At 45.2% G+C, this 27,317-nt stretch overlaps 1 long non-coding RNA gene across 2 annotated transcripts; it reads left to right on the top strand.

The window, feature by feature from the left end:
• Positions 1-360: 360 nt before the first annotated feature.
• Positions 361-4,597, top strand: LOC123132147 (uncharacterized). 2 transcript variants are annotated; one of them, XR_006464514.1, is made up of 4 exons: positions 361-685; positions 2,734-2,836; positions 2,932-3,310; positions 4,438-4,597. It is a non-coding gene; the product is annotated as an uncharacterized lncRNA (long non-coding RNA). The 2 variants fall into 2 exon arrangements; XR_006464513.1 differs by having other exon boundaries at positions 361-2,836.
• The last annotated feature ends 22,720 nt before the right edge of the window (positions 4,598-27,317 follow it).

A 27,317-nucleotide genomic window follows, 5' to 3' on the forward strand; every position in this document is an offset into this window, starting at 1 on the left:
AGGATTTGCCGTAAGCGCGTGCAGCGAGGAAAAAATCGCGCGACGTAGCAAAAATTTTGGCCCAAAAAGAAATATACGCGCCGGCCCTCCCTCTACCAGACCGCAACGCCCGCCCCCAAATCATGCCCAATCCCCACCCGTGTCCTCCGCCAGATCCGCCGCCGCGGCCCCCAAACCTTCCGACTGCCGCCGCCCCGCCGCCCCCCCAAGACCTTCCCACCGCCGGCGAGCGGCCGCCTTCCACTCGATCAGACGACTGCCGGCGTAGCTCCCCACCACTGGAGCTCCTCTGCCGCCCACAAATCCATCTGACCGCAAAGCCGCCACCGACGGCCGCCCTCCAACCAAATCACTGCCGCCATCGCCCCCATCATGGCAGCCCCTCCGCCGCCCAAACAACCACCCCACTACTGCCGACCACTACCGCATCGCCCCACTCCAAAGCGGCGCAGCCAACCACCTGATTGACGCGGAGCACCACCATCGTCGCCGAGCTACTCCACCGGCGGCTACCATCCTCCATGGAAGGACTTCCTAGCCACCAACCTGCTCGCGCGCTTCCTCCCCGAGCAGGCCTCCCCGCAAGCTTCATCGGGCACCAAGCTGCGGGTCCGCCTCCTCCACACGCCCCCGAAGCAGCAGACCGTCGACATCCTTTCCCTGGACATTGCTACCTCTTTGACAGGTGAGATTTCGTTGTAATTTCGTTACCTTTTTTTTGTTCTGAATGTGCAGCTACGCAATGTGTAGAAGTGTAATAGTGTTGAAAAGTAGCAGCACTGAACTATTCGGCAGTTAGTAAAAATCATCCTTTTTAATTGGTTTGGTCTAATAACAGCAAAAACCATGAGCCAGACACGTTTGAAGGTTCTTTACTTATCTAAAAACGAACACTACTACTATTAGTACCCCTTCAGATCAAAGGACAGGGACCATTGGTGATTAATAATTGCATACCTTAATTAGATTTGTTGGCACCTGACTAAATTGTTTAGTTGAGCTTTGGAGTTCATTTTAATTTGAGATGAAAGAAAGCTAATTATTTTAAGTATGTGTTTGTTTAGTTGATGCCCCAAAGTAGTACATCCATTTTATTGTACTGGAGTATACAGAGAAGTGGATTATTATGTTCGGTCTGGTGTATGAAGAGAGATGGGGATTATTGTTATTCACTTCAGTTAGGAATACCTGAACATTTTAGTGCTAATACTGTTATTCCAGTATAGGACTAATTTGACAATGACCAAATTTGTGGCCATACACTCTGCATTCTCAACATCATGGTACTCCAATTCTATGAGAACTAATTTGTGGCCATACACTAAGGTTCTAGGAGTATAACACCAGGGTAGTTTCTCTACATACACCGGCAAGCTCCAATTCTAGGAGGACTAATTTGAACTTTGAATGAGTTTAACAAAACAAACTAGCATGAGTATAAATTGCTGAGAAATATACTCCTTGTACTTGTAAACTTGCAAGTTTACATGTCTGGTTAGCATTCTTTCTTAAACATGGATGCCTAGTTGTGTTCTAAAGGGTATAAGGCCATAGCTTGGAATGGATGTATCTCCGATGCGGAGGTGTATATAACTTCACGTGTAACTTACTGGCCGCTGTGTGAATTCCAGCCGGAAGTGAAACGACGCGCTTAGGCATGTATTTTTTGCAACGGTATTTAAAAGAGAAAATATTATCCAAACAGGGCCTAAAATGCAATGCTATCGCGAGTAGTTTGGTACAAATACTACTCCCGTATTGCTTAGGAGTATTTGTAGGGTTCTAGAGCAACCAGTAGATGGCCTATTAATTTCTATTGATATGGACAACATCTTATCTAGCCAAAGTTCCCTCCTTGCAAAATCTGCTTGTAACACAGTTGACTAGAAATCTGAATTTATTTAAATAGTGTTGTTCACTAGATAGATTCTGTTTAGCACAAGTTGTGATAGATATGGACTTGATGCTAATGATTCACTATTTCTAGGGTTCTAGAGTGCTATGTGTACTGCCTATATGGTGGAGTAGTTGTATCTTCTCTAGCCAAATTTTGGGTGCTCCACATAAGCCGCAATTGATAAAATGTAAAGCCCACACAAAACAAGTACCTATAGTTCCATCTTCCATGCACTAGCCTAGCTAACTCAATGCAGGGTAGTACAGTGGTGCCTCATAATGTCACTCCATTGTCCATGGAGGCATTTTCATTGCCCCAGTGCATGTAGATGCAGGGGCAGGAGGGAAATATGCAAAAGCTCCTTTTAACCAACTGTAAGGCAGTGTGCAATGCAATACATGCATTAGTTAGTGGATGAGGGCACAAGACCAGCTTCAGGGTTTAAGGCTTAAGCCAAGAGGAGAAAGAAAGGGCTCTGCATATGAAAAGATACAATCATTATTGTTTCCATGTAATTTGGTAATATATGTGGCATCTGTTTGTTCATCTTTTCTGCAAGAGCAACTTGTGTCCTGAGCTAGTGGTACTGACACCCATAAAATGAAACTGTCTTCTTGCATGATCACTTACTGAAAATAGGGACAATCAGCTTTACTTCTGAGTACTTAGAAGTAGTTTAAGTTATATCTAAGTTATTATTGGTACTGTTACAATGTGCTTGTATTCTATCCAAGTTTATTGCTAACTCTATATGTGCTTCTCTGCACCTATGCTTGCCTGTATATCTATTTGCTTTATGGACATGACAATTGCAACGCTCACACAAGCTGGAACAGAGTAAGGATGTGGCACTTCATCGCAACAAAGTAAGGATGTGGCACTTCATCGCAACAAACTGGAACACACAAGGAAGTTGCAATCACACAAAAAAATCATCAGGTCAGATTGTACTTTGTTTATACTTTGCTGCTCTTTAGTGTTTAGGATGACAAAGTCACTTCCGCTTATCTGACTTACTTTTCATGCTTACTCAGAAAGGAAAGGATGTCATACTGTATAATGTTTATCGAGACCATGGTAGACCAGTGGAAAAAGCAACCATTCTATCAATTGATCGAAGAAAGGTGGTAGGTGGTTAGGAGCTTGGCCCTAAATATTGTGAGGTTGTCTTGAACTAAGTAATAAAAAGGGATGCTATACTACTTTGTGGTGTTGGGAACGTGACCACCATGGGGAAAGATCAAGGGCGATGTAGCATGGCCATACAATCATGTGACTTTTGTTCTTATGATTGAATTTAACAATGACTATCATGGTTGATTGTTTACAGAGCTTTCTATGTATGAAGTTGGAACTTGGAAGTGGAAAAGCCCATGGCAAAAGCAGGAATGCGCCCGCAAGCAAGCAGATGAGGTAATATAGATGTTTCAAAGAATTTTCATGCCCTCAACTAGTGTACAGTACTGAAGTTTACAAAATGAAAATATTTCATATAGTAAATGTTTAGTGCAACAACAAAAATTGACTAAGCATGTTTTGCCTATTTGCACATGAAAGATTTTTGGCTTGTAGCTAGTACTTTGCTACATATGTTGATGTTAAGCTTGTCCAGGCAAGACATGTTGTAAACAATGTGATTTTTCATGAACTTTTACATTCAAGAGTCTTTTTTGTGTGTTGGAAAAATGGTCGTAACTTATTGTTCTCGAAACTGTCAACAGTTGCAGCACATTATCCTCTGCTCAACATATTCATGCATCCAATGATCCATTCTGCTGTAGGTTCTCATTATTGCTCTTTCTAGTTTTGAGTATTCAAAATACTGGTTTTGTTGGATGCCTTTTGGAAGCCACATTCTAAGGCAATTGGTTGAAATAAAACGGGCAAGCTTCATGCCTTCATATCGACATTCCTTAATACACATATTTGTAGGAGATATGTATTTATCTAGCTGTGCACACTGGTTTCTTTCAACAAGTGACCAGAAACTAAATAATCCTGGTACTTATCTAGCTGACTGGCAGCTCCTTGCTCTTCCTACTCTGGCAAATTTTTCCTGGTCTTGTTCTTTTTCGCCATGACAAAATAGGTTTTTTATGATGGGTATTGCTGCTACATTTGCTGGAGTACTTGGATTGACGTGTACCTGCCCCTGCCTATTTGTACTACACATTGTACTATGTACAATATATAGCTATGCCTATTTGTATCAGGTTTTGCCTATTTGTTCAATATATAGTACTGTATAGAGTTTTGCCTAGTTGAACAAAGTTGAACTCCGTGCAAAAATAAGATTCAAACTTGGTACTATATTAACTCCAGGGATGATTCTATACATGTTTAACTCAGTTTTAGTCATAGCTTTCACCAGTAAGTTCTACTCCCTCCATCCCATAATATAAGAGGAGTTTTGACACCAGTGGTGTCAAAAACCCTGGTGTCAAAAACCCTCTTATATTATGGGACGGAGGGAGTAATTTGTCTCGACCTGAGCAGGTTTTGCACCTGAAGTTCCATTTTTAATTTCCAATCTGTTACAGGTTTTGCTACAGAAGTTGACGGGGGTTTGGAAGATCGTCAAGCTGCTGAAGATTTGGAAGACCTACGATTAAGTTGGTGTAGTGATTATGTAATATGCTTTGTTTGTTGAACCTGGACACTTGCTCTGCTCATTTTGCTGGTTAAGCCACTATATGCTCATTTTGGTTGTGTGGCACCCTCAGAAACATATGTACTTTCTCCTTTTGTGGTATTACTTCAGTTTGGTTGTGGCACATTTAACATATATGTAATATACCTTTTGTGGCAGAACCTCCTTGAATATATGGGTGTTTGTTGAACTTTGATTGAAGTGTATGGATGAGACCTGTATGTTACTGTGATTGAAGTGTATGTATAAATTATGTGATCTGTCCTGATTGTCTGAACATGATGAAATGGATATTACATTAGGGATGCCTAGATTAATTGGGTACTAAAATCTACGTGCTGGCATAGAAGCTGCCGGGAAAACAAGCTTCTGCAGGCAGTTGGACTGCCGCTAAATGAAGTTTCATGTGTTTTGACAAATCTGCCGGGAGAAAACAGACTGCCGGCAAATACATGGGCGGGGGCAGAAAAACTGTCGGGAAGAGTTTATCTGCCGGGACAAGTAATCCCCGGCAGCCGTTCTCGTGGCGGTTCTATCTGCCGGGAGAAATGATGTCCCGGCAGTTTGTCTGCCCTGTAAAGTGATTTCTCCTGGCAGTTTACATGCCTTTACATCAGTGTTGTGGTGTAGTGTAGTAAGGTTCTAATTAATTTTGAAAGACCGATCGAGATGAGTAATCTGTTTGTTTCGAGTTATCTTGTTACTAATCATGCTGATCAACACATGGCACCATTCCTAGAGGCTAATAGTGACAACTTATCGCAACCAAAGTTGTTCCCATCATGTCGACTGAATTTATATTCATATGGGCAACTTTGTTTGTTTCATGCCTGGCTAACATTTGGTCTCAGATGAGACGTATATTCTGTAATTATTTTTGTTGCAGGAATATAAAGCCAGGTTCAAAGTTCTCCAGGATAGCCGATTCAAGAGCATCGGGAAAGGAGGACGAAAATCAATGCATAGACGAGTCGGATGATGTTAAACTGACATCGCTCGGTTGTTTTGTATCGAAGCCGGCATTACAATATCGGTTAATGGACCAGGAGTGTACGTCCAGTACAGTCATAGTGGATCACATCATCGGTACATCGTTGACTAATCCTATTATTATAATTGATCACGATGTCGAGCTGTCAAGACAAGAGCCAACGCAATGTTCGTTCAAGCAAAATGTCAAAGGTTGCAACATGATCCATCAAGTCAAGCAATCGGACAAGATAGGACGATTGGAGTTTGTTGAGGCACGATCATTTAGACAGTGGGATCATTTTGACGGCCATCAAATGTTGACTCGGCTATCTTCAGCTGATTTATCTAAAAGTGGACATGTACACGTCAATGATGATGGGGTCAAGTCTTCAAGCAAGGATATTGTTAAAAAGTGCATCAAGAACAATCTTGAAGACGGAAATTTCATCAAAGCTACAATGGTAACATCTAGCACTAGGGGGCAACAAGAGAATTCAAAGACCGATGCACGCACAACCAAAGAAAGAAAATGCCATGGTAAGCACAAAAGCAAAAGGCCGAAAGTCACTTTCGCGTAGTTATTAGAAAAGTACCAAAAGATAAGTGAGGCAAAGAGTGCTTATCAGCCGAGTGAAGCAAAAGATTCAAAGTCACCCCCAAGGCATAAATCTGAAGACTTGGATTGGCAAAGGAAGACGTTGAGCAAGCAGACTTCATATCCTGCTTTTGGGCCGCCAATGCCAATGTGGTGGATGCCTCCCTACGCTCATGTAAATCCATATCCATCATGGGGCAGGTATGATACAAGGGCAAATTATCCCTCTTATTTTAGATCATCTCCCCAACATTATGCAGCTCCAAAAAGATCAACTTTTGTTGAACAATTACGTCAAAGACCGTTTCAATTATAAGGAATCGGTCTGGAGGTCAAGGAACAAGAAAGAGGTGGTCAAGCAAGTGTACCAGGTCAAGAAAGATGGTCGTAAGTGTGCTACTTCAGATTTGTTCTCAAATAACAAAGAGCCAGTTAAAGTATTGACATTGGCTACAAAAGGCAACGAGGCAAGCCAATCAAGTGCCAAATCTGAAGGGAAGAAGTTGAGAGTGCACAAGGCCAAAAAAGAGTTGGCATTGGTTGAAACAGAATCACAGCCAAGGTGCCCACTCGGCTTAGCACATTGGCAAGAGAAGGAATTACAAAGGCTTAGTGCACATGAGTTGAGGAAGGAGAGCATGGCATGGGTTCCCAAGAGGAGCAGTCAAAATAGAAATGATGTCCGACCTTCTATTGCAACAAGTGTTAAAAAAGTGAAGAAAGAAAAGGATGGCCGCAAGAGTGCTATTTCAAATCTGACTCCAAATGACAAAAAGCCAGCCGAGCCTATGTTGGCTGCTAAGGACAAGAAGGTGAAGCAAGTAAATTTCAAGGATCCAATAGTCAAGTTTGAACAGGCCAAGCCAGAGATGCCCAAAGTCAGGAAGAATTTGCTAGTGCATAAACCAAAGTCCCAGCCGGGACGCCCACTCGGCTTACCATATTCGCAACAGAAGAAGCTAAAACGGCTTAGGGCCAAAGAGCTGGAGAAGAGGAACATGGCATGGGTTCCTAAGGGAAATCCTCGAGTCAAGAGCGGCATCACATCCCCTGTTGCGAAGCCGGCAAAAATAAGGGAGTACAAGTGTAAAGCCCGTAGGCGAGGACGACAATTTTCATATAGGAGACTCCAGGAGGCGTCTCATCCATATTCTTCAACCGTACCATCAAAATCAACGCTATGGAATTTATCCTCAGCCGAAACATCTGACTTATTTCGGCTATTCACACTTTGGTGGACGGACTCCCGAGCACTTTTGAGATAAGAACGCATGGCCGATATTTGCATATCGCCCTCATAATTCATTGTGTTGGCAAAACCCGGCATCTGGCTAACGGTGTTCACCATGGTTGATTTCCTACTCCTATAGCCGATGCTCAGTGCTTGCCAATACTGGCGAGGCCGACTTAATTATTGAGTCGACCAACAATCAAGGGTCTAGTGCATAAAAGAGCCCCGACTCCAAATGTTATTTATTTGCAGGATCCAAGTCAGGAGACAGACATTGTTCGGCGGAGGCTTGATGGTGTACTTTGATAACGAGTTGAGTCGCCGAACAGTTGACAGTATTCCTTTGAGGTGCATGGTCATAATCGTTCGGCAACCGTCTTCGTTAAAGGGTTCTAATATTCCCAGGGAATGCCTGGACAAATGCAAGGTCCGGATTGACATAAGAAACTTACGTGGAAGCCTTTGTGACATTCAATTGTTGTTTTCAGACAACTATTATCCAAGAGGCTCTACCGAAGAAGCAACAAACATGAGCATATGGATGATTAAAATTATCATACTCAACATGCACAACCAATGGAGTGTTGACATCGTGCTTAAACATTACCCTAAGCAAGGTATTTTCTGGCACGCAACCTCTACCAGAAAACAGGGGGGCATGTGTTGACACCTGATTTTGGCAAGATACAGATTGCAATGAAGATGGTCTCGAGTGAATGGGTTTTCAGCATGAAAAGATTCACGTCGCCGAGTGGAACAACTTTGATGTTTCAGTTATATTCATTCGACCTTATCTTACGGACCGAAACTATACTCTGAGTGGCATAATTCAATGTTCCGAGTGGTTTTTGGCCAATCACATCTTCAAGATGACCTCGGATGAAGGAGCACTCGTAAGGAATTGTCTTCGTCTCATCGAGGCAATTGATTTTGATATATAAATCATCTCAATCTGAGTTCATATGCAAAAGTTACAGTTAATACGGTCTGGACAGGCCAGAGACCAAAATATTACGCTTGACACCAGACACATGATAAGTGTCTGATGTAATGCGTGAGCAATTCGATCCTCAAGACGGCCTTGAATTGAAAAACCTTCAACACGGAAAAGTTTCTTCTCGTCGAGCCAAATGATTTTCATATATAATTTGTCTCAATCCGAGGTCGTATGCAACCTGGAGAGGCAAATCAAGATCAGGTTGTGTTTTAAGTCGGGAATTTACCATCCGAGTGAAAACCTACCGATCGAGTAAAAGGTCGAGTGAAAACTTATCGATCGAGTAAAAGATTGGCTTCCGAGTGAAAATATAGTAATCCGAGTGAAATTATCATCCGAGTGAAGTTATTCCGAGTGAAAAGATTACCGTCGGAATGAAAACTTGACGTTCAAGTAAGATATTGCCTTCCGAGTGAAAGATAGTCATCCGAGTGAAAGATTGTCTTCTGAGTGAAATTATAGTCATCCGAGTGAAAGACTCTAACATCAAAGTGAAAAGGTCCAGTCGGACGAAAAACTCTAATATCCGAGTGGATGAGCTCGGATCCGAGTGAAATTGAAGATGTGCCCGAAAGGTAATCCAGATGACCTCGGATGGAAAAGTGATCAACACGGAAGTTGTGCGCATCGTCAAAGCGGCAAACTTTGGTTTTGGAGTCATTATCATCTGAGATAGTATAGGGCCTGTACTTTCTGTCACGACCGGTTTTCCAATAAAAATGTTTATTGAGAAAGCAATCTTTTGAGTCCAGTATGAGAAAAATCCTCCTTAATGGTAGACAAATCTTGATACAATAAGCCAGTAGCATAAAATATATTACAGGGTCGAGCTACGGTTGCTCAACCAAATTATTACAAGCACACCAATAATTATACATAATGGCGGATATGACACAGTGGTGTGGAGGCATACTACTGACTCGAGGATAGGGTGGTGGTGGAAAATCACAGCGGGGAGTGAGATACATGACTCTAAAACTAGCATCTCATCGAGCGTCGAGGTGAGGCTCGATGAATCTATTTGGTAGCGGAAGCGGATATAATACAGTGACCAAATCCAGGGTCGCACGAGACTGACTGGGATCCCTCTAGGCGTCGGACTCGCTATCAAATTCTTCATCCATGAGATCGCCTTTGTCAGCATCTGGCCAAATCAACAAGCCAAGTGAGTACTTTGAAAGTACTCGCAAGACAGTTCAGACGTAAGATATAACAAATGCATGCATGGATGCGTCATGATTAATTTACCAATGCACATTCAAAATTTAGAAAACAAGGTAAGTAAAAAGGGAATCGGCGGTAGTCCGCCTGAAAACCCAACAAAAAGAAATAATAGGAAACCAATCGGGTGTCTGAAGCGACGCCTTGAAGGGTGAACAAACAAATAAAGATCATGCCGCAGTCGGGCGTCTAAGCGACACCATGTAAAGGGCTTAAACTGAAAATAAAAGACATGCGTGCCACAGTCGGACGTCGGGGCGACATCACAGAAAGGGCTTATATTGAAAGTAAATAACAGTACTGCCACAGTCGGACGTCTGAGCGACATCGCAGAAAGGGCTTTTATTGAAAGTAAATAATAACATTGCCACAGTCGGACGTCTGAGCGACATCGCAGAAAGGGCTTTTATTGAAAGTAAATAATAACAATGCCACAGTCGGACGTCTGAGCAACATCGCAGAAAGGGCTTTTATTCACAAGTAAATAATACTCATAATAAATATTCAATTCATGATAATAAACGGGTTAGTCCATCCACAGGAATAAACATTTAACTGGACTTAGCACTCATGTGATTCACCGGAGTCTCTGTCATCAAAACTGACATTTGTCGGGATAAGATAATACCGAACTTGGACATGGAATAGATGATTCAAAGGAATATATGACTCTGCAGAGTTTGTATGAAAATTTTTCCCACAGCCAACGGATTTCCGTAGTCACGAAGGACTAGTTCCATTTACGGTATTTCGGAAGAAAACACACCTAACCAGTACACACCCATCCTATCTCTCGATGCCAGGAATCACCCTAGACATCGTCCAAGAAAAACTTTTGAGACGGGGAGATCACAATCTCGAATAGCATGGGATCAAATTTATATACGCGCACTCTAAGGGGTGCCCCCCTCTCGGTCCCAACCGGAAACACCCATGCCCCCTGACCGGATGACTGGCTTTAATCCAGGGCCATGGAACCATCATCACGGCCTCTCCTTTTGGTGTGTACAAAGAAAGCGGTTTGCAACTTACTAAGCCATATTCCTTGCGGAAAACATGTGGTAGTACAGGGAAGGAAAAATGGAAGGAACTGGACCGATACAGGTTGACACTGAAGTCATATAGTCTGGCATAAGACTGGCATGCTACAACACTGCCATCTTACCCATCCTCATGCCAACACATGGCCATGCATACTCACATCCATCCACTTATGGATTTTCGAAACTCACTTGCCTCATCGTTGCATGTAACATGACATTCGTCGGTATGCTCATCAACATGCCATGAAGCTACTTAATGCAAACATGCCAAAACAATCATCATATCAAAAGTTCAAACATTCTTGCCTGGTTCAGAGTAGTCGGAGCCTAGCTCGGTGAAGTTCGCGGTCCCGTCACCTCCTTCGGTGTCTACGGTATAAAGAAACATACGCGCTAACGTAAATACCATGAGGTGCACAAAATTATTCCAAATATTTTTCAAATAAATCTGATTAAAAACTAGACAAAATTCTAAGGAGGAGAGAAAAAGAATCGGTCAAAAATACTTTTTTGTTTAAAAGTTATAAGGGTTTTAATCCAGGGACTCATCTGTAATGAAATAGAAAGTTCCCAGGGGCTAACTTATAAAAACGGAAAACGCTTCGATTTAGAATACGCCGGCCCAGAGGGGAGACGCATTTTGGCAGAAGACGTTTTCAGAAAACGGTTCATTTAAAAGATCAGAGAGGCTGACAGGCGGGTCCCGCCCGTCAGGTTTGAAATTTCAAAAGAGCCGGCAGAGCTCGACGGTGCCCGAGAGCCGCGGTGGTCGCCGGCGGCGATCCACGGCGAGGCAAGGGGATCGGAGGTTACCAACATGTTCATCGTGTCCTTCCGCGTCGGTGGGTGGTGGTGGTGGTCGCCGGCGAGCACCACGTCGACGGCGGCCCTTGCTCCGGCGGACGGTGGTTCGGGCGTTGATGGAGCTCGCCGAGGAGGGCTGTGGAGGGCAAATTGAGGAGGGGGTTAGACCTCTGGTAGCTAGAGGAGGTTACTGACGGAGTTTGGGCGCCGGGGACGGCCTCATCGGAGTGAAACGGGGTGGAGGCCGAGGCGGAACGGAGCGACCGGAGTTGGGGGAGGAGACCTCCTCGAGGTCCTCCTATTGGCCTGGCGGGGCGTTGGTGAGGTGCAGTGGTGGTGCATGCTCGAGGGTGAGCTCGGGGTCCCCTTTTATAGGCGATCCGAGGCGGTGGCCGTGAACGGAGTTCTCCGACGATGGATTACGGTGGTGCAGTGCTTGGTCGGGAAGTTTAGGGGGTTGGCCATCAACGTGGAGGTCCACTGGCTCCACTCCGACGCTCAACGGACTAGGATTAGAAGCTTAGGGCAGGTTTTGTTGGAACGGGACGGCGCGGGTCCGTCGGCGGCAGAGAGCGCGCCCAGTGCTTGTCGGGCCACGGCGACGGTGCAGCGGGGCTGCGCTGGCATGCATGAGCCACACGTAGGGCTAGAGAGCAAAGGGCGGCGCGGAATGGCGTTGCAATGCTGGTGCTGCCACTGTTGGCCGCTATGGGTGGTGTGGCCACCGCAGAAGCCGCCAGCTCCGACGATGCTCGCCGCCTCCGACGCCAGGAACCAGCCAAGTGCGCGTGCGGCACTCTGGACAGCGAGGAGGGGCTGCGCGCATCGCGCCACAGCGCACTGTCGACGCGTGACTGAACCCTGACGAAGAGAAACGACACTGAACTCTGAAACTCTGAATTTTTTTGGAAGTGTATAGAAACTGTGCAGGCCAGGTGTTCGACAGAATGATTTTGGTATGTAGGGATTTCTCCTTGAGCTGAAACTTGGTGGGGTGGCCTCTCATTGCACCAGGAGGCTGCCTGAATTTTGGTAGAATTTTTGGAGAAGAGGAGATATGAATTTCACCAAATTTGGCAAATCTGGTCCAAACTTGCAGAGACTGAAATTTGGAAAATTTGAAAAGAGGGAGAGTGTATCAAGATGGTTCTGGGTTGTGGATGCTAAGGACAATCCAGAGGAGTTGGTTTGAGATAAAAACTCAAAGGCAATGAGGTACTTGCTTTGAAAATTACTTAGGCTCATAATGAAAGACAGAATTGTTTTGGGAGATAAAATAAATGAAATAAAATTCAAAAATGGTTTGGACTTGATGGGACAAAGAATTTAGATTGTTCCAAAGTGGAGGGAGGGGTTTTAGGAGGTCTCTCCACATGAGGCAAAATAAAATCATGGGTGGTTCAAAAATGAGAGAAGCCCCAAAAACTCCTAGGGTTTTCCTTTTAAATGAAAATAATCAAATTAAAAAAAATACATTTGAGAGGAGAAGAATTCAGAAGAAAAGTTTTTCCATAATTCAAACACCCAATTTGAAAAGGACGTAAAAGAAAATCCTTGCCAAAGGTGAAAGTTTTTACGAGGAAGGTTTTCTGGAAAAATTTTAAATGGCCTCTTTTCAAAAACCAACAAAGTTTTTGCTGAAAACCAAATAAATTTTTTTGAGTGTCACAACACCTACCCCCTTAGGAAAAATCTCGTCCCCGAGATTTCAGCTGATCCTTAAATAAGTATGGATGCTCTGTCCGAAGGAAATCCTCCCTTTCCCAGGTTGCTTCACTTTCGGTGTGGTTGCTCCACTGAACTTTGAAAAACTTGATGGTTTTCTATCGGGTCCTCCTTTCAGACTCCTCTAATATTTTTACTGGGCGTTCCCGATAGGTGAGGTCTGGCTGCACGTCAATGTTCTCATGGGATACTTGTTTCTCTGGGTTGCTTACGCACTTCCTCAATTGCGAGACGTGGAACACGTCGTGGACATCGGATAATTCTTCGGGTAAGTCTAGCTGGTAGGCTACAGTGCCTCTTCGTGCCACTATACAGAATGGTCCAATGAATGTTGGCGCTAGCTTTCCTTTAATCTTGAATCGTTGCAATCCCCTCATAGGGGATACTCTTAGGTACATGAACTCACCGGGTTCGAAGCTGACCCCATGATGTTTCTGATCATAATAACTCTTCTGTCGGCTTTGAGCGGTCTTGAGTCGATCTCTGATTAGCTTGACCTTTTCCTCGGCCTCTCTAAGCATGTCTGGGCCGAAGATGCGGCTGTCTCCGGTCTCTGACCAATTTAATGGGTACGACATCTCCGTCCGTATAAAGCCTCAAATGGTGCCATCTACATGTTGTCCTGGTAACTGTTATTGTACGCGAACTCGGCATATGGCAGGCTTTCTTCCCAACTAGCTCCATAGGTGAGGACACATGCTCTCAGCATGTCTTCTAGAATTTGGTTTACGCGTTCAGCCTGTCCATCAGTCTGGGGACGGTAGGCTGTACTGAAGGCCAGTTGAGTTCCCAGAGCCTGTTGTAAATGATCCCAGAATCTCGAGACGAACTGAGTGCCTCTGTCGGATATTATAGTCTTCGGGACTCCATGCAGACAAACTATACGGGAGAGATAAATCCTGGCAAGCCTCTGAGTGTTGTAGGTTGTCTTCACTGGAATGAAATGTGCCACCTTGGTTAATCTATCGGTGATGACCCATATGGCATCATTCCCGTGTCGTGACCGAGGTAGTCCGACAATGAAATCCATCCCTATTTCATCCCATTTCCACTCAGGTATTTTGTTTGGTTGCAGTAGTCCAGCTGGTCTTTGATGCTCAACTTTTATGTGTTGACAAGAATCGCAACATGCAACGAATGTGGCTATGTCCCTCTTCATACCGTGCCACCAAAATCTTTCCTGAATATCCTTATACATTTTGGTTCCTCCAGGGTGGATCAAATATGGGGCGGTGTGGGCTTCAGCTAGAATTTGCTGTTTGAGGTCCTCTATATTTGGCACGCAGAGTCTGTCTCCGTACCATAATATTCCTCCATCGTCTATGACGAACTCCGAGGCCTAGCCCATACTCACCTTTCTTTTAATTCCTTCGATGCTGGGGTGACCAGGCTGAGCTTCTTTAATTCTCTCCACAAGGTCGGGCTGTATTTCCAAGTTTGATATGGTGCCTTCCGCGATCATTAACAAGTTGAGTTTGGCAAATTCTTGTTGGAATTCAGGTCTCAAGTCTGGCAGACTGTTGTCGTCCGGGCTGGGGTTCCGACTAAGAGCATCTGCCACTATGTTTGCTTTTCCTGGATGATAGTGGATACCAACATCATAATCATTTACCAATTCCAACCAGCGTCGCTGCCGTAAGTTTAGTTCTGGCTGTGTGAAAATATATTTGAGACTTTTATGGTCCATGTATATTTCACATTGATTTCCAAGTAAGAAATGCCTCCATTCCTTGAGTGCATGAATGACTGCTGCCATTTCTAAGTCATGAGTGGGATAATTTTCCTCATGCTTGCGAAGTTGCCTTGAAGCGTATGTGACAACCTTGCCTTCTTGCCTCAACACGCACCCGAGGCCCTTTCTGGACGCGTCACAATACACTTCAAAATTCTTGTGTATGTCTGGCACAATTAATACCGGTGCTAGCTCTTGGAAACTTTTCTCGCAGGCTTCTGTCCATTCAAACTTCTTGTCCTTCTTGAGTAACTGCGTCATTGGCTTGGCTATGGTGGAGAATCCTTCAATAAATCTGCGGTAATATCCTGCCATTCCCAAGAAGCTTCGTATGTCCGTTACGCTGGCTGGTGACTTCCAGCCAAGTACGGCCCTGACTTTCTCCGGGTCCACTTCGATACCGTCTTGGGTCAGTACGTGGCCTAGAAAACCTACTTGTCTTAGCCAAAATTCGCACTTGCTAAACTTGGCATACAATTGATGTTTCCTGAGTTCTCCTAGCACAATCCTGAGGTGTTCCGCGTGCTCTTCTGGTGTCTTGGAGTATACCAGAATATCATCGATGAATACCACAACGAACTTGTCCATAAACTTCATAAATACTTTGTTCATGAGGTGAACAAAATATGCGGGGGCATTGGTTAATCCAAATGGCATTACTGTGAACTCATATAGTCCATATCTGGAGGTGAAGGCTATTTTGGGGATATCTTCTGTTCGCACTTTTAATTGATGGTATCCTGACCTTAAGTCAATTTTTGAGAATACCTTGGCCTGAGCGAGTTGATCAAACAAATCGTTTATCCGGGGCATCGGGTATTTGTTCTTGACTGTGACCATGTTAAGTGCTCGGTAGTCTATGCACAATCTCAGTGTTCCATCCTTCTTTTTGGCAAATAAAATTGGTGATCCCCAAGGTGAGGAGCTGGCTCGAATGTATCCTTTGTCCAGCAATTCCTTTATTTGTTTCTTCAACTCATCCAACTCGGATGGTGCCATTCTGTATGGTTTCTTGTATATGGGGGTGGTTCCTGGTGCTAGCTCAATGCTGAATTCTATCTCTCGGTCTGGTGGCATGCCTGGTAGTTCTCTGGGGAATACGTCTGGAAATTCACACACGACTGGAACCTTGTTTAGCTCAGAAACATCCACCTTATTCAATCTCGGTTGCCAGGGTATTTTTCTTTCTTTGGCTGACACTCTTATTGTCTTCCCGTGGTGGTGTGTGAGAATTACGGTCCGGTCGAAACAGTCAATAAAACCTTTGTTGGTGGTTAACCAGTCCATCCCTAGGATGACATCCAGTCCTTTATTTTCCAATACAATAAGATTGGCGTGAAACTTCAATCCTTCGAACTCAATAACCACATCTTGACAGTAACTCTGAGTAACTTGCTCAATCCCAGGGGACTTGATGATCATGGATTTTTCCAAGGGAAACATCGAAAAATTATTTTGCAAAGCAAAACTTTTCGAGATGAATGAGTGAGAAGCTCCAGAATCAAACAAAACCATGGCAGGTATTGTGTTGACAGGAAACGTACCGAGTACGATATCCGGGGCGTTCTGTGCTTCTTCTTTGGTCACATGGTTCAGATGACCCTTCCTGTGGTTGTTGTTGGGGTTGAAATTGTTTCGCTTGGGTGCTGAATTATTGCCACCGTTGTTCGTCTTTGGGGTCGAGTTCCTTGGCTTGGGGCACTACTTGGCATAGTGCCCTTCCTCTCCACAAGCGTAGCAAGTAACGCCTGGGCGATATGTGAACTCCTTATCCCTTGCATGGAAATTCTTGGTTGGGCGTGAGACGTTTGTCGTAGGTTTGTGTGTCCCACCTTTCTGAAAATATGTCTTGCTTTGGTGGTTGCGCGCAAGAGTAGTCTGGTCTCTTTTTCGCTTGCGGAAATCCTCCAAGCTACGTCTCTCATTTTCCAGAGTAATGGCTTTGTCCACTACTGTTTTAAAATCTGGAAAAGTGTGCACGACCAGTTGGCATTTAAGCGCGGGTGCCAGACCGTCAAGGAATTTCTCCATCTTCTTGCTTTCAGTCATACGTTCTTCATTGGCGTAGCGAGACAATAGAGTAAATTGACCGTTGTAATCTGACACTGTCATGTTCCTTTGTTTGAGGTCATCGAACTCTCTCTTCTTGATTTTCATAATACTCTTAGGAATGTGTGCACCACGGAAACCTTCCTTGAAATCATCCCAGGTTATATCACTTTCGTTGGGGTGCATGTGCAGAAAATTCTCCCACCATGATGCAGCTGCTCCTGTGAGATAGTGCGGGGCATATAGTACCTTCTCGGGGTCTGAACATTTTGCAATAATTAATTTTCTCTCCATATCTCGAAGCCAATCCTCGGCTTCAAGAGGCTTGTCAGTATGAGAAAATATTTGGGGACGTGTCTTCTGTAGCTCAGATAACTTGGAATGCTGCTGATACTGTCCATGGTGATTTCCCATGTTGATGACTTGGTTCATCATTTCCCGATGTTGTTGCTGACTCTGCTCATAAAGGCGGCACATTTGGGAAAATGCTGTTTCACTGTCTTGTTGACTCGACTGTCCCTGTGTGAAATTGTTGCCCGGTTGAGTGCCATAATTTTCCTCTGGTGGAGTTGGCATGGAGCGAGTCCAAGAACGAGACATTTTTCACTCTGGGATATATTTTGTAAAACCCATAAGAAAAGCGAAAAGGGTCGCAAAAACAATTCCATAAATGCACAAAGCTGGCAAATAAATTAAATAACCAAGCTTACTTAAGAAAAACAAATCGATTTGCGCACGGAGAAGGACTGCTCATTACGTATCTTACACGTGGGTGATAATTATACAATACATCATTCAGGATATGCGTACATAATCCTGACATGTTATTTAGGCTAGTGCACTTCTCCCAGTTCCTACATGATGCGCAAACAAGCTACTCCTCACAACCTATGTACATATAAACATATCGTACAAAGCGGTACATTGGAAGGCGGCTAAGCGTACTCAGTCGGAGATGTTGACGATCTCCTTTGCCCTGCCGAGGGTGAGGCGTAGCGAGGCTGGGGACTCGACTTCCTCCTCACTGATAGGCTCCGTACGTGTAGTGCTGCGTCGGGTGGACGGAGCGGGCGCCAGGGGCGGAACAACACGAATAGGAGTGGGCGCGAAGGGTGGTGCAGTGCGCGCTGGAGTGGGTGCAATGACTTGGTTAAACTCTTCGGTGGTAGGCAGGCGGCGAGTAGATGCATAAGATGCTGAGGACGAGACAAAAGTCAGTGGCGGTGTGGTGGGCAGGAGCTCCCTCCTGTTGGCGGCACAGCCATGGACTGAGTCCATGCGGGCAGCCACGAAGTCGTCCACCAGGTTGTCGAAGGCTGCCTCCAGGGCCCGGAGATACTCAATAAGCATCTCAAAATCCTCGTCTCGTTCTCCTCTGGGGCAGGAGAATGCGTAGTGACAGGTGTAAGGCACATGGCATGGAAGATAGCGGTAACGACGAGCCTTCATCATGGGAAGGACATCCCTGAGACGAGCTATCGCCTCGCGGGCTGCCATCTGCATAGCATGCCTCCCCGTAGGCATGGCTCTTCCCACGAACCGGAAGCGGCGTAACTCACCACGCCCTCCCTTGAACTGCACCGCGGCCTGGTGCATGGTCAGACTGTCGTTGACTCTATGCTGACAGAGTGTGAAGACTAGGCGCACGGATGGCCCCATCGCGACCTGAACGATGAAGGAGAGAAGCTTGACGAACCCATTGGGCACGTTGGAGAAGGTCTGAGACTCACAGCTGTTGTCGGCCATCTACAAAAGTAGGCAAAAATCCTGAATGGTCAGATCATAAATTTATGCTGACCGTCAGAAAATGACTACAATTGCAAAAAATATAAATTGGCTCTATCATGCTAATAACCGATTAGAGATCGCACCTAGTGGCTTCCTACAGTCAGCGTGGCTCTGGTACCAAGCTTATCACGACCGGTTTTCCAATAAAAATGTTTATTGAGAAACCAATCTTTTGAGTCCAGTATGAGAAAAATCCTCCTTACTGGTAGACAAATCTTGATACAATAAGCCAGTAGCATAAAATATATTACAGGGTCGAGCTACGGTTGCTCAACCAAATTATTACAAGCACACCAATAATTATACATAATGGCGGATATGACACAGTGGTGTGGAGGCATACTACTGACTCGAGGATAGGGTGGTGGTGGAAAATCACAGCGGGGAGTGAGATACATGACTCTAAAACTGGCATCTCATCGAGCGTCGAGGTGAGGCTCGATGAATTTATTTGGTAGCGGAAGCGGATATAATACAGTGACCAAATCCAGGGTCGCACGAGACTGACTGGGATCCCTCTAGGCGTCGGACTCGCTATCAAATTCTTCATCCATGAGATCGCCTTTGTCAGCATCTGGCCAAATCAACAAGCCAGGTGAGTACTTTGAAAGTACTCGCAAGACAGTTCAGACGTAAGATATAACAAATGCATGCATGGATGCGTCATGATTAATTTACCAATGCACATTCAAAATTTAGCAAACAAGGTAAGTAAAAAGGGAATCGGCGGTAGTCCGCCTGAAAACCCAACAAAAAGAAATAATAGGAAACCGATCGGGTGTCTGAAGCGACGCCTCGAAGGGTGAACAAATAAATAAAGATCATGCCGCAGTCGGGCGTCTAAGCGACACCACGTAAAGCGCTTAAACTGAAAATAAAAGACATGTGTGCCACAGTCGGACGTCGGGGCGACATCACAGAAAGGGCTTATATTGAAAGTAAATAACAGTACTGCCGCAGTCGAACGTCTGAGCGACATCGCAGAAAGGGCTTTTATTGAAAGTAAATAATAACATTGCCACAGTCGGACGTCTGAGCGACATCGCAGAAAGGGCTTTTATTGAAAGTAAATAATAACAATGCCACAGTCGGACGTCTGAGCGACATCGCAGAAAGGGCTTTTATTCACAAGTAAAGAATACTCATAATAAATATTCAATTCATGATAATAAACGGGTTAGTCCATCCACAGGAATAAACATTTAACCGGACTTAGCACTCATGTGATTCACCGGAGTCTCTGTCATCAAAACTGACATTTGTCGGGATAAGATAATACCGAACTTGGACATGGAATAGATGATTCAAAGGAATATATGACTCTGCAGAGTTTGTACGAAAATTTTTCCCACAGCCAACGGATTTCCGTAGTCACGAAGGACTAGTTCTGTTTACGGTATTTCGGAAGAAAACACAGCTAACCAGTACACACCCATCCTATCTCTCGATGCCAGGAATCACCCTAGACATCGTCCAAGAAAAACTTTTGAGACGGGGAGATCACAATCTCGAATAGCATGGGATCAAATTTATATACGCGCGCTCTAAGGGGTGCCCCCCTCTCGGTCCCAACCGAAAACACCCATGCCCCCTGACTGGATGAATGGCTTTAATCCAGGGCCATGGAACCATCATCACGGCCTCTCCTTTTGGTGTGTACCAAGAAAGCGGTTTGCAACTTACTAAGCCATATTCCTTGCGGAAAACATGTGGTAGTACAGGGAAGGAAAAATGGAAGGAACTGGACCGATACAGGTTGACACTGAAGTCATATAGTCTGGCATAAGACTGGCATGCTACAACACTGCCATCTTACCCATCCTCATGCCAACACATGGCCAGGCATACTCACATCCATCCACTTATGGATTTTCAAAACTCACTTGCCTCATCGTTGCATGTAACATGACATTCGTCGGTATGCTCATCAACATGCCATGAAACTACTTAATGCAAACATGCCAAAACAATCATCATATCAAAAGTTCCATGCTTGCCTGGTTCAGAGTAGTCGGAGCCTAGCTCGGTGAAGTTCGCGGTCCCGTCACCTCCTTCGGTGTCTACGGTATAAAGAAACATACGCGCTAACGTAAATACCGTGAGGTGCACAAAATTATTCCAAATATTTTTCAAATAAATCTGATAAAAAACTAGACAAAATTCTAAGGAGGACAGAAAAAGAATCAGTCCAAAATACTTTTTTGCTTAAAAATTATAAGGGTTTTAATCCAGGGACTCATCTGTAATGAAACAGAAAGTTCCCAGGGGCTAACTTATAAAAACAGAAAACGCTTCGATTGAGAATACTCCGGCCCAGAGGGGAGACGCATTTTGGCAGAAGACATTTTTAGAAAATGGTTCGTTTAAAAGATCAGAGAGGCTGACAGGCGGATCCCGCCTGTCAGGTTTGAAATTTCAAAAGAGGCGGCAGAGCTCGACGGTGCCCGAGAGCCGCGGTGGTCGCCGGCGGTGATCCACGGCGAGGCAGGGGGATCGAAGGTTACCAACATGTTAATCGTGTCCTTCCGCGTCGGTGGGTGGTGGTGGTGGTCGCCGGCGAGCACCACGTCAACGGCGGCCCTTGCTCCGGCGGACGGTGGTTCGGGCGTTGATGGAGCTCGCCGAGGAGGGCTGCGGAGGGCAAATTGAGGAGGGGGTTAGACCTCTGGTAGCTAGAGGAGGTTACTGACGGAGTTTGGGCGCCGGGGACGGCCTCACCGGAGTGAAACGGGGTGGAGGCCGAGGCGGAAGGAGCGGCCGGAGTTGGGGGAGGAGACCTCCTCAAGGTCCTCCTATTGGCCTGGCGGGGCGTTGGTGAGGTGCAGTGGTGGTGCGTGCTCGAGGGTGAGCTCGGGGTCCCCTTTTATAGGCGATCCGAGGCGGTGGCCATGAACGGAGTTCTCCGGCGATGGATTACGGTGGTGCAGTGCTTGGTCGGGAAGTTTAGGGGGTTGGCCATCAACGTGGAGGTCCACTGGCTCCACTCCGACGCTCAACGGACTAGGATTAGAAGCTTAGGGCAGGTTTTGTCGGAACGGGGCGGCGCGGGTCCGTCGGCGGCAGAGAGCGCGCCCAGTGCTTGTCGGGCCACGGCGACGGTGCAGCGGGGCTGCGCTGGCATGCATGAGCCACGCGTAGGGCTAGAGAGCAAAGGGCGGCGCGGAACGGCATTGCAATGCTGGTGCTGCCACTGTTGGCCGCTACGGGTGGCGTGCCACCGCAGAAGTCGCCAGCTCCAGCGATTCTCGCCGCCTCCGACGCCAGGAACCAGCCAAGTGCGCGTGCGGCGCTCTGGACAGCGAGGAGGGGCTGCGCGCATCGCGCCACAGCGCACTGTTGACGCGTGACTGAACCCTGACGAAGAGAAACGACACTGAACTCTGAAACTCTGATTTTTCTGGAAGTGTATAGAAACTGTGCAGGCCAGGTGTTTGACATAATGATTTTGGTATGTAGGGGTTTCTCCTTGAGCTGAAACTTGGTGGGGTGGCCTCTCATTGCACCAGGAGGCTGCCTGAATTTTGGTAGAATTTTTGGAGAAGAGGAGATATGAATTTCACCAAATTTGGCAAATCTGGTCCAAACTTGCACAGACTAAAATTTGAAAAGAGGGAGAGTGTATCAAGATGGTTCTGGGTTGTGGATGCTAAGGACAATCCAGAGGAGTTGGTTTGAGATAAAAACTCAAAGGCAATGAGGTACTTGCTTTGAAAATTACTTAGGCTCATAATGAAAGACAGAATTGTTTTGGGAGATAAAATAAATGAAATAAAATTCAAAAATGGTTTGGACTTGATGGGACAGAGAATTTAGATTGTTCCAAAGTGGAGGGAGGGGTTTTGGGAGGTCTCTCCACATGAGGCAAAATAAAATCATGGGTGGTTCCAAAATGAGAGAAGCCCCAAAAACTCCTAGGGTTTTCCTTTTAAATGAAAATAATCAAATTCAAAAAAATACATTTGAGAGGAGAAGAATTCAGAAGAAAAGTTTTTCCATAATTCAAACACCCAATTTGAAAAGGACGTAAAAGAAAATCCTTGCCAAAGGTGAAAGTTTTTACGAGGAAGGTTTTCTGGAAAAAAATTAAATGGCCTCTTTTCAAAAACCAACAAAGTTTTTGCTGAAAACCAAATAAAAATTTTGGAGTGTCACACTTTCACTACGAGACTCGGACAATCCAGTCCGTTACATGACTGAGTCCGACTGGATATTAAAGATGGCTTCGTAGAATATTCAAGGTGGTCTTATTTGGAAAAGTGTTCAACATCAGAATTGTTCGTCTCGTCAAGGCGCACAAGTTTCATATTTGGGCCGTCTTGATCGGAGGTCATATGCAAGCTCGGCGGACCGCGCAAGGAGGAAGACAGAAGTTGGGCCAGATTCAGACTGAATCCGAGTTGGAATAGAACTAGGACTCTAGGACGTGAATTGATGTAATTTTTTGTAAGGAAAGCCTAGATGAATCCTTTGCTTGTACGGGAAGTCCAGCCGCCTCTTATATATGTTGGGGGTGATGGCCGATTGAACAACATCAATCGAACCAATCAATCTATTACACTTTCGTGTTCATCTATTTTTATCCCCTACCCTTGTATCTTTCTTTCTCGTTCTTCGTTCGTTCTTCGCGTTGGAGGTCAGCGATCCACGAGGCTCTAGGGGCGAGCGAATCGACCTAGGGCAGCCCATAGCCGCCGCACTCACTGACGGGGTCCCTCCCGGGCGTGTGGGGTTTCGGGTCTTCAAAAGCGCCCGTCGACTGTCTTGCGTATCGCGCTGTCGGTCGGGTCTCCTTCGACGTGAGCTGCGGTGCATCACCCCCGGCGTCGAGGGTACACGGTGACGTGTTCGTGTGCGAACAGCAATGCAGCAGCGCGACTGACAGCAAGAACAGAGCCGCAGCGCGACCGAGAGACGGAGCAGCTGCAGCTAGTGCCGTTGTGGAAGTCGCCGCCGAGGAAGCAACGACATGGGGGAGAGACGTCGTGGATGATGTGGCCGGCGACGGCGCCGTCGATGGATACATGCCATGTTTGCTCGGTGTCGAGCACCGGCAGCCCCCTGAGATCGAATAAAAGATAAAATCAGCGGTGAGTGCAGAACCTCCTTGGTGGCGCCGAGTTGGCCTCGACTTCATCGGAGGAATTGGTGAGGGTGTTGCGGTTCCGGTGGGGCAGGTCAAGAAGGCACTGTGGGGATTGAGGTGACACGATAGATGAGGCGAACGTCGGGGCAGCTCCTTGGAGGTGGAGGACGGGTTGGCTGATCCGGCGGGACGACGAGATCGACAACGGATCCTCATCCGGTGCGGCGGATGAGGGACGGCGAGCTATTGCGGTGGACGATGTAGTAGGGGAAGAGTCTCCGGCTGGGCGGCGGTCAGGAGGCCGACAGAGGAGCGTGGGGTTTCGCGGGTTTTGGCGGCCTCAGTGTACGAATGGGGGGGCGAAGGGGGAGGGGGGAGCCAAGCTTAGGGACGCGCTTGTCTGAAATGTAGGGTAAGTTACCAGCGTACCCCCACCAGTTTTGACACCGCGATGTGGAGCTTCATTTCCGGCTGAGGGGTAGAAGGGGGATTTCGCGTGTCTGGGCTGCGGGAGCAATTTCGGATGAGGAGGGAGTTCTCGCGCGCTTCCAAATTTCGGGATAACAAGGCGCGGCGCGGGTTGAAGAAGAGGGAGTTTCAAAGCAGGTGAGACAAAAGATACTCGAGCTTGAAAATTTCGGGATAACAAGGCCCAGAGCAGGTTGAAGAAGCAGGAGTTTCAAAGCAGGTGAGACAAAAGATACTCGAGCTTGAAAATTTCGGGATAACAAGGTGCGGATTCCTTGTTCGGCAGAACAAACTTAACGTGTAAAAAAACAATTCATACAAGACACAAGAGAGTCATGTCCCCTTTTACTATATTGCTATAGATGCCATTGAAAAAACTATAAGAAAAATGTAAAAAAATTGGGAGAACAAGATTACCCTGCACAGTACCAAATCGATTCGCACTTCCCTCAACAACAACAAAAAACAATTCAATTCCCACCAAAGAAAGAGTAATGTCCCTTTTTATATGATTACAGATGCCATGATCTCGAATTTCAATTTTTGAATCCACGTTATGTTGAATTCGAATATATTGTTAGGTGACCTTGCAGTTTATAATTGATGTAGTCGTACATTTTGATCTTCCATCATATATGAACATTTTACTCCACCATGTGAACATATATATTGTCGTCTACCATATGGACTAAATTTGAATCAATTTTCCTTATTTGAATACGATTGTTGTCAAGTTATACAATAATTTAAATATTATCTTGATAACAAAAAACATACATATAGCAGTAATCATATTTCACTGTGAACTAGATGTACCATATGCTCTCCAATTCAAATATTTGTATCCATTTTATGTTGAATTCAAATCATAGTACATTGTTGGTCAAGGTAGCGAGATGTTTGGGATAATCTAAACCTTGTTTTCATACGTATAATTTTTGGCTGAGTTGGGACAAGTTTTGGTATAAGCCTCTTGCAAAACCGGAGATTGTCTCAACAAGCCTCATGGTTCCGAGAGGGAATGTGTCACCTTTGTGTGCGAAATGATATACGCTGCCTTCCCCCTGATTTTAGTTACAGAGGCAACATAGAACTATATGAGTGCCCTGTTAAATTTTTAGAATCATTTCAGGTTCATTTGGCCTTTTTATACATTAATTGAGTTTCTGGACTTTTAATGTGCATAATCTAAATATGAATTGCATGCACATGCTCCGGTGCACCAAAGAGGGCTGAAAAATCACATGTGTGTCCTTGGTTGAATTTCTAGGTCCCATGGAAGAAATGAGAATGAAATTCAAACATCTGGGCGTCATGACTCGACCGAGAACATCGAGAAACTTTGATTTTAAATTCATGTGAATCCAAAACTCGCCTGGAAATCATGAAACATGGCATGGTGTCATGTCATGGCACTAACATGTTATGGTAAAAAATTGGGCCGATTTGGAAGCTCGTGGTTCTAAGAGGGAACGTGCCACCTTTGAGTGTGAAACGATATACGCTGCCCCCCCCCCCCTTCAGTTTCTTAACAAAGGCAACATAGAACTACATTAGTGCCCTGTTAAATTTTGGAATTATTCTGGGTTCGTTTGTCGTTTTTTATACATTAATTGAGTTTCTGGTCATTTAATGTGCATAAGTCAAATTTGAACTACAAGCAAATGCTCTCGTGCACCAAAGTTGGTTGAAAAATCACATTTGTGTCCTCGGGTGAATTTCTAGGTCCCAAGCAAGAAATGAGAATAAAATTAAAACATCTAGGCATCGTGGCTCGGCCGAGAACATTGAGAAACTTGGTTATAAAATTCTTGTAAATCCAAAACACGTCTGAAAATCATGAGACTTGGCATGGATGTCATGTCATGGTACTACCATGTTGTGGTAAAAAAATGGCCGAATAGGAACAGATTTTGGTATAAGCTTCTTGCAAACCGAAGCTTCTCTCAAGAAGGCTCATGGTTCTAAGAGGGGACGTGCCACCTTTTAGTGCGAAACGATATATGTTGTCCCCCTTGAGTTTATTTACAAAGGCAACATATAACTACATGAGTGCCCTGTTAAATTTTGGAATTATTCCGGCTTCGCTTGGCCTTATTTACACATTAATTGAGTTTTTGGTCATTTAATGTGCATAATTCAAATTTGAACTACAAGCACATGCTCCCGTGCACCAAAGTTGGTTGAAAAGTCACATTTGTATCCTCGGGTGAATTTCTACATTTGAAAAATCACATTTGTGTCCTCGAGTAGGTCCCATGCAAAAAAATGAGAATAAAATTCAAACATCTGGGCATCGTGGCTCGGTCGAGAACATTGAGAAACTTGGTTTTAAAATCATGAAACTTGGCATGGTGGCATGTCATGGTAGTACCATGTCGTGGTAAAAAAATTGGCCGAATAGGAACAAATTTCGGTATAAGCTTCTTGCAAATCGGAGCTTCTCTCAAGAAGGCTCGTGGTTCTGGGAGGGAACGTGTCACCTTTGTGTGCATAATTCAAATTTGAAATACAAGCACATGTTCCAGTGCACCAAAGTTGGTTGAAAAATCACATGTGTGTCCTCGGGTAAATTTATAGGTTCCATGCAAGAAATGGGAATGAAATTCAAAATTCTGGGCATCGTGGCTGGGTTGGAAACATTGAGAAACTTAGTTTTTTAATTCCTATAAATCCAAAACACGCATGAAAATAATGAAACTTGGCTTGGTGCCATGACATGACACCAACATGCTGTGGTAAATTTGCAGTCCGATTTGTGAAGGCGCACACATTAACAATCAACAAAGTCATTTTGGAACAAGTGTTGTCACGTTACAATCGGAAACACAAGTATTATTGAAACCGTGGGCGTTCTACTTACTAGTACCATTTATGTGCTGCCACGCGTCCCCATTTTTTATTAGCTAGGAGGCGCCATGCAGGGTAACTATTTGAGTACGAGAGGCGTGCGATCAGACCCCTGCGCGTGCTTATCGGGAGGAGAGCCCTTTGACCTCCATATGCCGTCCACCTCTCTCGCAAGGTCTCCATTAATGGCGCCCGAGCCTCTGTTTAATGGC

Source organism: Triticum aestivum, chromosome 6A, assembly GCF_018294505.1.
Source record: "Triticum aestivum cultivar Chinese Spring chromosome 6A, IWGSC CS RefSeq v2.1, whole genome shotgun sequence".
Classification (NCBI taxonomy): domain Eukaryota; kingdom Viridiplantae; phylum Streptophyta; class Magnoliopsida; order Poales; family Poaceae; genus Triticum; species Triticum aestivum.